At 41.8% G+C, this 17065-nt stretch overlaps 1 long non-coding RNA gene across 1 annotated transcript in view; it reads left to right on the forward strand.

Annotated features, from left to right (window-relative positions):
- The window catches only part of LOC138580506 (uncharacterized), a 693565-nt gene extending 683806 nt beyond the window's left edge, over nt 1-9759 (forward strand). Inside the window, exon 6 of the long non-coding RNA XR_011304277.1 lies at nt 6861-9759. This is a non-coding gene — a long non-coding RNA (uncharacterized lncRNA). The remainder of the gene's footprint in view (nt 1-6860) is intronic.
- The last annotated feature ends 7306 nt before the right edge of the window (nt 9760-17065 follow it).

A 17065-nucleotide genomic window follows, 5' to 3' on the forward strand; every position in this document is an offset into this window, starting at 1 on the left:
ACCCTGGCATTAAGGGTTTAACAGCGCCACGAAAGGTGTCGGCGCTGTTAAACCCTTAACGCCTGATTACGAGGTCCCTTTGCGGCTCCCGACCTTAACACCTGGTCTGGACCAGCCGTTAAAGTAGGGACCCGCAAAGGGACTTCCGAGGTAATTATGGTACCGCAATTTGCGGTACCGTAATTACCGCCTTCCCCAGTCCCATTGAGCCCTATGGGGCAATAATGGGAATGGGGAAGGGCCAATGGTAAATGGGGAATTACCGCCCCGCCAACCTTGGAATGGGGCAGTATTTCCCATTTACCATTGGCGGACTCGTTACAATACCAGCAGCAACCATGGTGCTAATAGCTCCATTGGTTACCGCCGGTGTTGTAATGAGGGCCATTGTCTCTCTGCTGGTTGGTGGATCTGGAATGCTGGTCAAGGCGTCTCGGATGGCTTTAGTGACTGCAGCATGGCAATAGTCAGTGGTGCAGCCAGTCACGGTTCGAGAGCTTGACTGCCTCGAACATGTCCTTAAAAGATGGACGCTGGTTGATGCTTGTTGTGACAATTCCCTAGCCTCTTTGCAGGTTTCATGTCGTCCTTTAAGGCGGACAGCCCAAAGCTGAGGAGAGTGTTTGCACGCAATGGCCTTGCCCTTTGTTTAGAGACTCTCTGGCACTTCCCACCTAGGATGTTTGCTGGCAGAACATAGCAGGGCATGCTGTGTGCTGGATGGGTACCAGTTATAGAGCTGCTGGATGGGTCCTCTAAGTCCAGTATCTTTCTCTGTTCCCCAGGAGATGTTTAGTGGAGGGATCTTGGTTCTCTATTGGAAATCCGGTCCTTCCTTCACTGGCAGAAGATGTAAGGTAGGCTGTACCTTCAGCCAGGGTCCAAATGAGTTCTTCTTACTCCTTTCGAAGTCATCGGATGATCTGCGAGGGGCTCAGCCCCCTTTCAAAGTGGGCCCCATTGATTGGTGCAGGCTAAGCCTACCTTAATTAACCAATCCTGGGTCCCTTGCCAAGAATCTTCTGTTATGCATGAGGTCAGGAACAGAGTGCTTTGCAACAGGAAAGGTAAGAGGTGACAACATGTACTCCTAAGTCCCACCTATCTTCCTGTCTTTTGTAGAAAAAAAAAGTGTCTCTGTGGTTAACTGAGCCCTCTGTGGCTCTTGGTCAAAGTGCAGGTCTCCCTTGCAGTTTTTGGTGAGAGCAGACTTCTGTGTCACTCAAATCACAGACTTCGTCTATCTGAAAAGGATCGGCTCTGCAGGGGTTGCCTACAATAAATAATGGACCCAGACATTCCATTCACTGTCCTTCATATAAAGGGGTGGGAACTAGCTTCAAGTTAACACATTGCATATCCAAGAGGTGTTAGTCCTGCTTTCCTCTTGTCCATTCTGCGGTCAGGCCTGTTGCAGGCCTGTTCCAAATAACTCCTATTAGTATGCGCTTCCACCAGCACTTTAGACAATAGGAAGGCAGATCCACGGAGCCTTTGATATTTTAATTAGACTGCCCATGGCCCGAAGAGCGTGTTTCGCCTGCTACCTTCTTGAGATTCTTTGATGTACACGTGGCTGTCACATTCCAGCTGAACATGACATGGGAGGATGGCTCCTGTAGGCTGGGTCCTCCCGGAGTACATGTGACTATGCATGCAATGAGCAGGGAAAATATGTGTGGAATGTAATCACACATTTTCAGAGGATGATCTCCCATCATTCACTTTTATTTCCAAAAAATAAAAAAACCCAGGCAAGCACACACTCCCCGTGCGAATGGTCGAATTCCTCACACTTCACTCATTCTTTTCTTTTCTATTTTTCTTTCTTTCAATCCTTTGCGTTCCTTATATCATTATATTTTTCAATTGCTTTCATGCTTCTTTGCTTCCTACCATCCATCCTTCCTTTCTTTTATCTTTCTCCTCCTTTCATTCTGCTTTTCTTTAGTTAAATCCACCTTTCCTTCCTTTCTTCATTTTCTTCTTTGCCTCTTTCCCTCATTCTTCATTTGTTCTTTCCTTTATTTCAACTCTTTCTTTCTTTGTTTCTTTCTCTTTTTTCTTTCTGTATTTCTTTGTTTTGCTTTCTTTACATAATTCTTCCATTCTATCCCTTTCTTTCTTTCTCTCATTCCTTTTTTCCTTCTTCTTTTGCTCCTTCCTGTCTTCTCCCACCTTCTTTTCTTCTCCTTCTTCCTTCCTTCTTTCCTTTGCCTTTCTAATTCCTTCTTCTTTCTTCCTACTTTTGTCTTCACCCTGCTTTCTTTTTTGTCCTTCTTTCCTTCCTTATTCAACCTTCATTTTGTATTCCTTCTACTTTCTTTCCTCCATTTTATTCTTCATCCGGCCTTCAGTCATACTTCTTACTTTCATCCTTTTGTTCTTTTATTTTCTACTCCCTTTGTCCCCCTCCCTTCTTATATCATTCTGCATGTGTCTTCTCCTCTTTATTCTTCATTCCTTCTACCGTCCATCTTTATTTCTTCCTTCTTTCCTTCTTTTCTCTTTAGTTACTGGAACTAAATATCATGATCAGGGCAATAACATCTGAGCCTTTTTTATGACTGCTAGCAAGGTCTTTGCACTCCTCCAACCTCAAGTAACAAAAAAGCTGAACGTTTTACTTCCGAAGTGAGACTATTACATAGGGCAACGGTTCACCCTGTAACAACATCCCTTTCTATTAGTTATTACGCCCCCTCTGTCAGTTATTTCTCCCTCTGTTTTGCAAGGAAGGAAAGAACGAAAAAGATGAAATTAAAGAAGGGAGTAAATATGTAATGCAAGAAAGAAAGAATAAGAAATGAACAAAGGAAGAGAGGATGGAATGATGCAAAGTTGGAAACAAGTAAAGAAAAGAAGGAATAAAAAAGAGAAACACAAAAGGATTAAATGAAGAACAAAAGAAAAGAGCATGCAATGGAATAAGGGAAAACTGATTAAAAGAAAAAGAGAAATATACTAAGAAATGGAATGAAGGCAAGAAAAAATGAAGAATTTAGAAAAGATGGAATGAAGAACCGGAAGAAACAAAGATTCAAAGATGGGAAAAAGGAAAGACTTTAATAAAAATAGAAAGATGGAATGAAGTCAAGAAGGATTAAATGACAGAAGAACTGAAGGAAAGAGAGAAAATGAAAGACAGTAGAAAAGACAGGAAATGGAAAGATGGAATGGGAAGGAAATCAAAACTAACAAAGTAGAGTGAAGAATAGGTGGAAAGCATGAATGGAAGATAAAGGACACAAGTAGATGAAAGGTGGAACGGAAGGAAGACAAAAAGAACATTAGAAAATAAATGAAAAGAGGAAAATATAGAACAAAATAATGAGAAAGAAAGGTAATAAATAAAAAGGTTGAACAAATAAAAGCAGAAACGGGAAGAAGGGTAGAAAGAAGGAAAGACAGGTGGCAAGGAACTGGCATTTTAAGTGTACTATTTGTGATTTATGTAACTTAAGAAAGGTGTCATTGTGCTGCAGATTCAGAGTTTAAAAATGTTTCCTATAGTCAACCCCATTATTGATACATCATACCAGCAGCCATCATCCCTCATTGTTGTAGAAATTGTCCTGCAATGATGTCACGTTATGGTATTTGATATATGTATAGCACCTACTGTCATTGTTATGGCTTCAAAGTGCTGTGAGGTCGAAGGCCCTTCAAAAGACTGCTGCCAGTACAAGCATGGAACTAAAAAGAGTATTGCATTGCAAGTGAATAGTAAATAGGTGAATATTCAATTACTAGCAGAGATGACTAGTTTAAAAGATTATAAAAATCATGGAGAGCATTGTGTTCAGATGCAGAAATGGCTGGTATATCAGTGACTATGTGACAGCTGGACCACATTTTTCATGGGACTCAGCTGTATTCTATGGGGTGCAGCGCAAGAGATGAATGGGTGTTATAAATAGTGTATCAACCCCCTAGGGCAACTGTCTACATATTCAGAAGACATATACACTGAATAACGTGCAGTCAAGGCAAAACAGCCTGCAACCCTGCACTCCGATCGCTAGCCTATTGCATACAGGTCACATTTCACTAACTCACACTGCACCTGCCAACCTCTCTCACTCTCACTCTCTCTCTCTCTCTCTCTCTCTCTCTCTCTCTCTCTCTCTCTCTCTCTCTCTCTCTCTCTCTCTCTCTTTCTCTCTGTCTCTCTCTCTTTCTCTCTCTCTCTCTCTCTCTCTCTCTCTCTCACTCTTTGACACATTGGATGTGCAGCAAAGGAGGCATGATCAGCTGGGTCTGTTGCCCAGTGGACTAATGGGCCTGTGTTTGACCTCATGGCCATAGGTTCGAATTCCGGCAGGTTCACTCAGCTCTTCATCCTCCAGAGGTCGGTAAAATGAGTACTATTGAGTTGGGTAGCAATACAAATCTGTTATCTGTCAATAGCACCAAGATACCCCACTGGGGCTGAAAGTGCGCTCTACGAAACACACCTGTGATGTTATCAGTTGTGTATTTTGTTGCTATTGTGTATGAGGAGACAAATCAACATGCAGCCCCCTTCAGCCAACTAGAAGCTGTATTTTGGGGCTTTTGATTGATTTCTTTGACTTTTTATTGCACTAACGTAGTTAGATGGAATAACGCGTGAGCATTCAAACTCAAAAAGTGTTTCCTCATCAGATGTTAAAAAAGCAAAAATTAGTGAAAACAAAAATGAGAGATTTTCATCCTATGCTGACATACAAAGAATGCAGTGCCGTGGTTGTCTTATTTAACTGCTATACATCTACACTAGCTTTCAGACAGAGCCGTTAGAAATATCCCACTGCTTAAAGAATTCATGCATTTACAAGTTAAAGCAGCCCAATCTGTTGTACATTTAAAGGAAGGAGAGAAATGCTTTTCAGAAGGAGGACCTAATTAATGTATAAATATGTAGTGGTCTGTTCACAGTAAAATTGTTTCAGAGTGCAGAGTTTAAAAAGGCAGAATTCCAGAAACCACTACATAGAAACAATTAAGATACCTGTGATGCATTGGTGACAGTTTCATGATTTGGACAGAAGGTGAAGTTTGTCTTAAACAATGTTTTCAATCAATCAATAGCTTCAACCAACATATAAAATTATACATAACCTTTCTGCATACCACGTCTCTTTTATACAGAATAGCCATCTGCAAACATTGTGTACATGAAACACACACAGAGGAACAAATACCAAAAAAGGGCATGTTTCCATCCGAGCCACATATAACCATCTGCCATCTACAGCCAGGCAATCTGGTACCAACACATGTGCTCCAAAACGAGGACAATGAATAAGCAACTCACTGCACTCCACACTTTCCTTCTGAAAAAGGGACACTGAGCCAGACAAATTGACAGTTAGTTTGAACATGCATTGACGGTTTCAAGAGGGAACTTGCTACAACACACTCAAAGCAGAACTACAGAATGAGTCCCCCTATTGGACCCGTATCAGAACTGACCCAGATTACTAAGGACCATTTGCCAACATTCTGCGGGACAAAGAAGTGAAAGACTTCTTCATGAGCCCTTCTCAATTGCATAAAAGCAGCCTAAGAATCTAGCATGGTCCCTGACCAGAAGCATATTTCCAATGGATCTAGATCAAATGAGACCTAAAACATGCCCATGCAATGTTAGGAATGCAACATCTGTACTGAATTGGGTGGAAAGTTGTTTTATCGAAGCAAATTACTTCATGGTAATTCACTTCAATGCATTTAATTAATGGGGAAGTCATTTATATATTTATATTTGGGGTTAAAGGATATAAGGATGGTTTAGGTAGGGGGTGAGTGGAGACGGTTTGGGGGAACCCCCAGTATAAAAACCTAGAACAAATTCAAAGTAAATACATGTAAGTGAATATTCACTTCCATCAAACAATATAGAAATAGGCCTTGACATCCCCACAGAACTGAAAAATACAAATTCAAGGGAATTTGACCGCAAATCATCCAACATTGTATACCATCATCCAATGCAAGAAATGCCCGCAAGGAAAGCACGCAAGTGAAAATTGTCAAGAACTCTGTGAAAGATTGAACCTAAACAGACATGTCCTCTCAAACCAAAAAACAGAAACCAGTGTGACACCATTTCACACAGAAGGGATAACACCTGTCGGTTTTGGTGTTGAAAGGTGATCTACAAATACAAGACACCGAAGAACATGGGAACTCAAGTTTCTGAAGACGCTCAACCTAAAGAGAAGAGGGTTAAACAGAGACATGGGTTTCAGGTCTCAATGGTGAACTTTGCGGCCTCGCCATCAGTAAGAATACCATGTGGGAACACTCGTAATGTATCCCTCAGTTTCATGTAGGTGTTTCGAATGACACGTCTCTACCAAGACATAGAAGTCACACAGCACGTACACGTCTAAAAAAGCTCACACATCACTATGAATTGTAGTGTAGACCACCATTCGCAAAGTTTGAATTACTATTAGAATCATAAGTGTTAGAAGCAATGCAGTCAGCCAATATTGGGCTTTCAGTAGCTAGGATTTGAGCAATGTAATTTTATCTCTGAAATTAATACATTCTAGCACCTGCTTCCGCTACATTTTTAAACCCTGCACTCCAAGATTTTATTTACCAAGAACATATATATACGTGTTATAAATTTGCAGGACCCTTTTAAAAAAAAGCATTTCTCGCACTGCTTTAACTATGAGAATGTGAGCATTCCTTAAACAGTGAAAGATATCTCACTGATCTGTCTGTAGTGTAGACATATAGCTGTTAGATAATGTAATGTGTGGGGTGCATTTAAAGGCCCCAAACAGTAGTCCCTTTCACATGAATGGCAAGATTTTAAACATTGAAACAAAAATGGAATTGCCTTTGTTTTTGTTTTTCAGGTAAAATTAAAGAGCCATGTGGAAAGGGGCCTACCTGTCATTACCAATGGATAAGCAGCATTTTAATTTACAAAAGAAGGAGTCATCAAAGATCCCTGTCACATGGAAAACAGGATTTTTAAACATTAAAAACAAAAACGCCCTGCACATGTGTGTACAAATTAAAATGGTTTGAAAAAAGTAAAAGTGAAAAAAACATCACTGCTCAAAAAAATGTCAGGAAAACAAAACATGACGGGTGGGTTGACAAAGAGCAATGCATATTATGTTTCACCCACAAAACTCCAGTTTCATTTGAAGAGCCACTTTGTCTTCATGAAAAAATGTCAGCCCAAGGCAGACCCTTTTGCTGCCTGTGGGCAAAACTTCACAAGGACATTTCCCACTTCCAACCTCGATGTCACATCTCCAATCAAATGACCAACTGCAATACAAATTTCCTGCTAAAGGCATTGAAATTCAGTGTTCTCCAAACCTTCTGGCTCTGAAAGCATGGACTTCAGGAAAAGTCACCCTTGGATGGAGCACGACTAATATGTGTTGAAAATGGGGCACCCACTTCAAAGAACATGCTTCCAACACCAAGAAGAATGATAAAGGTACAGGCCGACCAAGTGAAAACAAATGGCCGGAAGCAGGAGCAGGACCATTTCTCCCACTTGAAGAATCTCAATTTATTTAAAAGAACTATTATCATTTGGGCCTTTTTCTCAGCCATCATAAGATGGATAGATTTCATCTATGTACCATTTTTTATGTAATTTCCAGGTGATTTGGGGGATTTAAAATGTACCTACCTACCTGTGACTGAGGTAACTTTAATGGCCAGTTAAACTAAGTTTCTGACTGATCTGAATATGTTCCAAATGGAAATTGCAGAAGAGGTTATCCTCGAGTTGATTAATAAGACCTCATCCTCGAGACCTGAAGGCCCCAGTTGTCTAACCTATCAAGTGTTAAAGGGAAACATAAAAATGTGGGCCCGTATTTTACATACACTCTTCAAGGGAATGATAGAAAAAGGAGTTATCCCTCCATCTTGGAAGTCTGCCATAATCATACCTATCTTCACAAATGGTGACTGTATGAATCCAATAAACTATAGGCTTATTACTTTGTTGGATGTGGAAAGTAAACTATTTGCTAGTCTGTTGCTAAGAGAGTTGGAGAGATGGGCCAGAACAAATAAATCTTACTGAAACAGCAGACCGGGTTTCGGAAGGGCATTCCACATCTCTCAATGGCATATTATTGGCCACTCTCTGTAACAACAAAGAGGGGAGGAAAGTGTCAAGGCTGTGTGGTGCTTTTATTGACTTATCAAGTGCTGTTGACCTGGTCAATAGAGAACGACTATGGTGAAAGCTCATCACCATGGGAGCCCCAAAACCACTCTTAACATCTTAGCCTCTCTTCATGAGAGCAATACGATGAGGGTTATATTAAACCTGGAAGGTTATCTTTCTGAACATATCCTTGTGGGCAGAGGGGTGCGACAGGGGTGTATGCTTGCCCCCTTCCTTTTTAATTTCTATCTTGCTGACTTTGGTCGGTAGGTCGATTCCGCAGCATTGGGAAGCGTTAAAATCGGTTCCAGGGCAATTAAATGGCTTATGTATGTGGACAATATCATCCTCTTGGGCAAAGCACCAGTGGGCCCCCATAGGTTATTAAATGCTCTTGACTTATACATGAAGAATAATGACTTAACGGTCAACCCAGAAAAGTCAAGAATAGTAATCTTTGGTGACAAAGGAGTTTGTGAAGGAAGGCTCCCATGGACGGTGAGGGGATACCGTATCCCGGTGGTAGAGGAAATTGTCTACCTGGGCTACACCTAATATGCCACACCCAGAGTAAGTCAAATCCTATTAGAGCTGTCATCAAAGGGTATCCAGCTAACATCACAACTACAAAGGATGGTTGGGCAATTTTGTAAATTCCCTCTCCTGCCAGCGGTGAGGTTTTATATGGCAAAGATAATCCCAGTGCTCTTATACAGCCTAGAGGGTAAACCTTTGGCTTGGACCCTTGATTGGCAGAAAATCGAAGCCAAGATTTGGAAGAAAGCTCTGAACTTGCCAGATAGCCTTCCGATTATATGCCTGAGATTTGAGTTGGGTTTAAGATCCCTTAAATCCCAAGTGGACTGGAAATTGCTCTCACTCTATAGGCTAATAATAAATCCCTTGGGAAATTCACTATATGACGACCGCATGGTTCATCTTAAATTGGACCACTCTTCAGTGTTGCGAGACCGGAGGAGGTTGGGTCAGGAGATCCTTGTTAGTTGTGGCAGCGAAGAAGAAACACTAATTTCTAACCCCATGAAAACAAAAAAGACCTTAGTTACAACAAACTGGATTAGGACAATTGATCAAATGGGGTCATCCTTGGCAGCAGCTTCCTTTTCCCTTAAAGATAAATAACTTGGTTATATTCCAAATTATCTGCTAAAATTCCCAGAGGCCAAGGTGAGACAGAACTTTCTTAGAGTCCGACTCAACTTGGTCCAAACGGGATTAGTTCTTGCTCGATGAGGTAGTGAGGAGAGAACAAAAATTCTATGCCCAGAATGTAACGACCCAAAAAATCAGACAACAGAGCATTTGTTAAGATACTGCCGGGGGACCTGGGATGCCAGAGAGAAATACTTATGGTGTTTTATCGCTTCAACCAATCGGTTATCTTCCGAGATGTTCTGGGAGAGATTGATCGACGGCCATAAAACAGCCCTAACGATAAACATCATTAGAGTGTCACAAGAGACAGGGTTTATCCAGTTGAAATACAGTTAAAATTGGTAATTTCTTTGACATGCACCAGAGAGAAGGACATTTGTGATTCGTGATTTGAGCTTACTGATATTTTAAGAATTTTTATATATTATGTATTATAATTTGTTAGCTTCTGTCTTACTTTGTGAAAAACCAAAATTTGGTTGAAACACAATAAAATATATATATATATATGTTCCAAATGTGAGAGTGGGTGTGTGGGTGGAAGATGAAGTCAGGGATATGCTCAATTATTTACATATTCCTAACTGTTTTTCTTTTTATGTTTTTATGGAAACGGCAGAAAGTTGACACACGGCCGTGCTATATGATACGGATTTGGTGGTCGGCTTATCTAATTCCCCATGATTAGCAGAGACAGAACATGTGTTTAGTATGGCAGTTGCTAGTAAAATTATGAAGTTGTGATACATAACTAGTTTTTGCCAAAAAGTTGAAAGGAGAAGAAAGGATGATGACAAATGGGAATTGCCATATTTTGCTCAAGACACCTAAACCAATCCTGACTTGGAGGCTGGGTTTGGGAGGAGAGAGAAGGTTAACTGTCCAATCCTAGTGGCAAGGATTATTGCAGGGTACTTCCCCAAAATTGTAAAATTGGTGGTGTCATCGCTGCTATATGAGGGGGACTGCACTAGGACAGGGAACAGAAAAGGAGAAAGACAGGAATGTCATGGTTTATAACACGGCACACACCAGCTAGGGAACTCCTTCCCCTACAATGAATGTGGTGCACTATAAAACGCTGTTTATTTTTAATTTACTATGGATTCTTCTTAGTAGGCCTCTAGCCTGTATCACACACAACCTGCAAAAACACCCCATTTCACAATGGACTAGGAACCAGGCCGGTGTACATCAATAAGATATATATTAATTTATTATTTAATGGAAAAGGAAAATCAAACAATTTCACAGCCATCAATGTTGTGGCAACACAAAATGCAATAATCTGTACAAAACAACCCTCTTAAGATATACACTGTTGCTTCCTTTTTTTTTGGCAGAACAGAACAAGAATAATTTATCACAAAGTGATAGTACCAACAGTTAAACACTCAGCCCTGCAACACTCACCCCCAAACATCAGCTAAATGTGATACCTTTGAATGGAAGGCAGTGGCAAGGAATAGGAATAGAGAGAGAAAATCGGATTTGGGTAAAGCCCACCACCACAAGATGGGGAGCTAGCAAAGAAAGTGAAAACCCGTTTTTAGAGCAAAATGGCAGAATGTGATTTTGATTATTATTCACAACTGCTAAGGAACAGAATGAAAATAAATTCATATTGCTTACACTTTAGGAGACTGGGAAAGTTTATAGAATACTAATCAGCACACCAGGGCAAAAATAGACATGAAGTGGGAAAATCGGTTTTGGGAGAAAGCAAATGGCAAAGGGAAAAAAACACAATGGCAAAAGGACATTTGTTTACATTGGGTTTAGAATGACAGGCAGCTCAGCAAAGGGGTTTATCTTACAATAGGAAAATTGGTATTCAATGACAAGGACAGAGGCACATAACAGGTAGACTTCTAGACAAAAGGGATTGCTCATAATGGAACAACGGGTTGGGTTTTAATAGGACAGATGCAAATGGGAATTTGTTTGGTAATGCACACGATAGATGGACACATTTGTTTTTTTTTCAGTTACAAAGAGGCTAATTCTTTTGAGGTAACACATTAATGGCTATAATAATTAAATTCAACACCAGGGACAAGGTGGTTGATTTTGAACTTCAACAATCTTGAACCATGAATTTCAATGGGGGAATTAATTGATTTACTTAAGAAAAATACTAGGGATTTACACAGACAACTGAGAGGTTTTTCCAAAGGAGATCTGCTAACATACACAGGCTAGTAATAGATTCTTCTATGGGAAGGTGACTGAATTACACTGGCAATTTGTGGGGTTTTAAATGGGGTTTTCAATGGGAGAAATATTGGATGCAATGCTACAAAAATAAAGGGCTTATGCAATTTAGGGCTAGGGTATATGCTATTTACAAAGCAAGCCTTGGTTTGGGATTCAGGAAAGCAAGCTGGATCTCAGGACACTCTGGACAGCTAGGGCAAGAGGTCTTGCCACTGCACTCTCAAAGATGGTAAGGTTCAGCCGCCTTCTCTCTGTCCTCCTTCTCCTATCTCCCTGGATGTTGGTCTCTCTCCCCTAGTACAGTCCCCCTTATATAGCACAAATGACATCACTAACTTTACAATCTAGGGGAAGTACCCTGTTATTATCCCTGTTGCTCAGATAGGACAGTTTACCATTCCTCTATCCGCCCCCTGGTACGATTGGTTCAGGGGAGGAGAGCAGCATCTGCCTGTTTGCATTTATTACAATTCTTTGTTCTCCTTACCACTTGGTGGACTTTGGGCCTAGTTGGGGCATCCAACTACCACTTGTCCTGATGGCCATCAGGTCTACACCATCTTCTGGGACCAGAATGTCTCAATTCGAGCTAATGACTGCATGAAAAATTGTGCTACCCCAGCATCTGCTCCACAGAACACAAGAGCAGACACTGAATAACGTGTCCACGACAAATGAACATGTTGAGAATCAGAGAAAATACCTTCAGCATGCTTTTGCGTATGCTCATCAGATTCTGGAAAAATCGGCAGAGGGATTGAAAACTACGATTTAAAGACCACTAAAAAAGAATATGAAGTAGGAGATTATATGAATCTGAGATAGGGCTAAAAAAAATAATCTATTAAACAGTTTGTTGTGTCACTACTTGAGTGTGAAGGGAAGGAAATCCCTGTGTTGGGGGTGGCTTCTCAATAAACCATTACAAATGTAATTGTCATTTTTATAGCGCCTTTCACCATTGGTTTGGTCCCAACGAGCTGTAGGTTGAATGCCCTGGGGGGACAGAAGTCCAGGTATGGGAAATTTGTCAGAGAATTATAGAATGTATGTGTGCATTTTAGCCAATACTAAAGTAGGTTAGGGTGGCTATGTCCCTGCTAGTCACCCATGTCGAGCAGGCATGTAGAAGGGTGCATAGAGGTAGTATGGAGAGTATGCAAGAGCAGGAAAATAATTAGGTGTGCAGCTAGACCAAATTTCTGAATTCTAATGGCAGAGGTGTTGTGCAATGAGTCTTAGAGTAGCACATGTAGTGGATGGGTGCTGAGAGGTAGGCTGGAGTGTATGCGAGAGCAGGATAAGACAATCACAACACTGCATTCCTTTAATACCAATCTTGTATGTCAAACTCACATTCCGGTTTCCCTCCCCTCATTTTTGCTTTTTGACATCAGAAGAAGAGCTTTGTGACTTCCAAAGCTCTTCCATTATTCCAACTGAACATAATATTTTCAGTTAATCCAAAAAAAGATACAACAACGTTAACTTTTGTGATGTATTTTAAAACTGGACTAATCCGTTTTGCACATAACATTTTGTGTTTTCCAAGGCGCCCCTAGTAATTATTTTGATATTTTAGAATAAAATATATCACTGCTGTTCTCCCTTTAATTCTTGCACTGGCACTGAGCGCAGCCAACCTCCTGCCCCACGTACAGACATTTCCAATCTGTCACAGCAACCAAGCATGCCGGGTATAAGGTAATAATATCCCCATACATAATGTCCCCATACATAATGTCACCGGGAAAAGCCATTGGTGACATTATATATGGTGACACAATGTATGGGGACGGGATCTTCCCTGCTCCCCTTGTAAAAAAATAAATAAATCAGGGATTGCAGGGGTGTCCCCCACATGTTCAATATAATAATGGCTCTGCAAAAAACAGCGACATTTTTGTCAGGAGACATTTTTCCGGGGACATTATTGCATGGAACTGCACGCCATCTGTCCTCAGATTTTATATAAGAAGGTGTTGCAGCCTTTTACATTTTCTTACTGTGCCTTTGAGGAACGCTACAAAAAGTGCTTTGAAATCTAAATTCTGATGTTGGGCACAGTATGGTAAATGAGATGTCTAGTGCTGTTTGCAGTAAGCGTTCCCCAGGTTTGCATCGGAGTGGTTGTCTGTGCCGCGTCTGTTCTTGCAGATTAAATGGCTTTAGATCGGAGGGATAGACTAGGGGTGGGCTAGTCACCTAGAACATGAAAGGCAGATACACCTGGCCTCCCAATCTAAACAACATAATAATAAATAAAAAATAATAATTTCGCATTTATATAGCGCTACCAAGGTGTCCCCTGGTTATGAACTTTACTTTATTAATTGATATAGAGCTATAAACAGGTCCGCAGGCATTATAGTGCTAACAAGACAAACACAACAAAACCACAAACAGTTACCAGCATCCAGGAGAGAAAATCAATGAAACAGGAATGACTTCAGTCCACCTTTACATTTTTCAAGCTACGGACATGTCCTTATGTCTGGAGGAAGAGGATTCTAAGTTCTACGTGCTGCATAAGAAAAAGATCCCTGGATGGCACAGTTAAGACGGACCCTGGGTATACGAAGGAAGGCCGTGTTGTTTGACGTCAGCACTCTGCATGCAGGCAGCTAGGAGAGTCCACTGGATAAGTAGCCAGGGCTCGCACCATAAAGACACCTATGTGTAATGCACAAGAGTCGGAAGGTTATTCTACTGGTAATGGGGAGACAGTGTAAGGCCCCTCTGGCTTATGAGACATGGGGGCTCATTCCAAGCTCGGCAGTAACCGTGCCGAAAAAACCAGCAGGTTGCCGCCGGACCTGGAATGAATTACTGGCCCCGGAATTGCCAGATTTACCGGGGCATTACAGCCCTGGTGGTCCGGTAATTCTGGAGCCGGCATTCCGTTATTCCCCATTCCCATGGAGTCCGATAGGTAATGGTAATGGTGCCGGTGTTTCCACGTCCGTGTGCGGCCAGTGCCGTTATGCCCGCATTGTTCTGCATGATCTCTAGTCAAGCAATTTCAGACTTGCTGACTCCTTGCCAGAGGCTGTCCAAACAATCTAATTTGGCACTAACTATGGCTTGTGCAACAGTGGCACAATTATCGCCAGTCAAAAAAGGTCTCCATTGTACAAGCAGATACAGATAGTACGAGGTGAGTGAAGCTAATTGTAAATCTGTCTCTGCAATGACCTGCACTCCTGAGGTGGGCACTGCATCAGTGGCACGCATGGCAGGTATAAAGAATCAAGTTGGTTCCTGTGTGGTGAAGGGGGCTAGCTACCAGCTGGGCTGAAGTCAAGGGCACAGAGTGTGGATTGTGTGCTGGAATTGGGGAAGCAATTGAAGCGGGTGGTGTTAGGCAGTGTCGATGCTACACTGAAGTGGCAGAGAGTAAACAGATAGAGAGATAAATCCATCTACTGAAGGACCAGCAGCAGTTTGTAGCATCCTCAGAACCATGAAGAATAGTAAGAGATATTTGGAATTCTGGAATATTCTACAAATCCGGAATCTAGGACATCCGTAATCTAGAGGAACCGAAGAGGATTAACTTTTTGGCTGCCTATCTAACCTTTTACATTCATTTTTCACATAAAGAGTGTCATTGTCCCTACAGTGAAACTGAAAAATCAATTTGCAGCCCAATGACTTTCAATGGTGAGTTACAGGTGGATTGACATTGTAACGCTCTCATTGCAAATTTGAAATGGTGAGTGTTGTGCATATGTTTGCATGAGTAGCTTTAATGTCCCTCGCCTCACTTCCCCAGACAGCACACACATTTCAGCTCCATCCCTACTTTTACCTTCGCATGTACCCCAAACTCACCTGCTACCAGGACTCTCTATGCAGGGGACCTATTTTTGGACAGCCCAGTCAAAAAATATTCAGTCAAAAAATAAACATTTTGTTTTTGCGGATTTCCAGAATAACCATGCAGCCCAATGCCTTGCAATGGGAAGTTAAAATTGTACCATCTTGTTAATGTCCATGTACTATCAATAAACCATTAGAAGGTTGAGAGGGTATCCTACCAAATCATTGAATCCCATTTTTTCGAATCTCTTGACATGGGATTTTTTCAATCTAATTTCACCGCAAAATAGATGGGGGGTTGAGGGGTTGGGTTAGGTTAATAATTAAGGTGGGGATGAGTGGGGGGCTGCAGAGAGTGTCTCCCCCTACATTAAATTGCGGTGTAATGCGTTTAAAAGAAAAAAGAATGTGATGTTTTGGGATTCCAAAAATGGTTTCGTTGTAATAACTTAGATCCGTTGAGAGCTGTGTATACATGAAGTCAGCACATCTTAAAGCCCATTTTCCCAAATGGCTCAAAAAGCATGTGCATCCAATCTGGGTACAGTCAATTTCTTCCTTTGATCCCTCGAGGATCCCACACTCACACAATGCTAGCTATGTACGCCCATCTCTTGGGCGGTCGACCAATGTCTGACTGTTATCATAGCAGGCTTGTGCCTTGATTGGTCAAGCCCAGGAAAAGCTGAAATTAGTGGGGCTGATTCATTATTGTAGAAATATATGTCTTTGTCCTGAAAACTATTATGCCGTAGCGAATGGGAGAGGTGGTTTTGGCCAACATGTATCGCAAAAGGCATGATGAGCCGGTTAGGTTTACCAGTGAGGCCTCACAGAAAAGTGTCACAACTTATAACTTAGACAAAATCTGTGACAGACAGGTTTGACAGAGGTGGGCAGGGGCCGAACTTGGACATGGTTATGAATGTGGGTGGGTGTCATGTGTGGAACGTCATGTGTGGAAGGGACTGTGGATGTCGACCGATGCCGGATCTAGATAGAGGTGCAGAGATGTTCGTGCGCCCCACCCCAAGAGAATATGGTAGTTTAGGGCCTCGCTTCCAGGTAGCAATGCCAATTAACCAATCCACTAACAATTTCAGCCCTCTGCATACACCTCTCCAACTCTAACCAAACACAACCACAACCCTACAGTACAACAATCGCACAAACTTCACTACACTGCAAAAACAAAACAAACCACACATAGATTCACACGACAGCACACGAAGGCTACCGAACGCAAAAACACCCAAGCCCAGCAAACTGTGCTAACCGGGTGGAGGCTGCCAACGGCACGTCACTGCTCTCTTGCACTTTTCCTGCTTATTCCCACTAATCCCGCCCCTCCTCCCTTTTCAGAGCCACCAGAGCACCAGGGGACCACTCCGGTGTTGACAGTGCCCGGTACAAATATGCGTTAACATTAACATTAACCATTTCCATGTTCTCCAGGCGCTCTATCTGAAATGTGTGAATGTGAGCATGTGCGTGTGTATGCATGGGCGGCTGAGTGGGCAGCATGTGTTGTGAATGCAGAACGCGGTCCTTGCACCATTACTGGGCAAAGGCAACACAAGTACATTTGTACAGTGGCAGCATTACTTTTATTCCTGCCTTTATCAAACCCTCCATAACGTTGATGGTGAATGGTAAGCATGCCCCAGTGTTCCAGACTGAAGGATGTCAACCTGCACCGCACTA

The sequence above is a fragment of the Ambystoma mexicanum genome, chromosome 3p, assembly GCF_040938575.1.
Source record: "Ambystoma mexicanum isolate Mex_15411 chromosome 3p, UKY_AmexF1_1, whole genome shotgun sequence".
NCBI lineage: Eukaryota > Metazoa > Chordata > Amphibia > Caudata > Ambystomatidae > Ambystoma > Ambystoma mexicanum.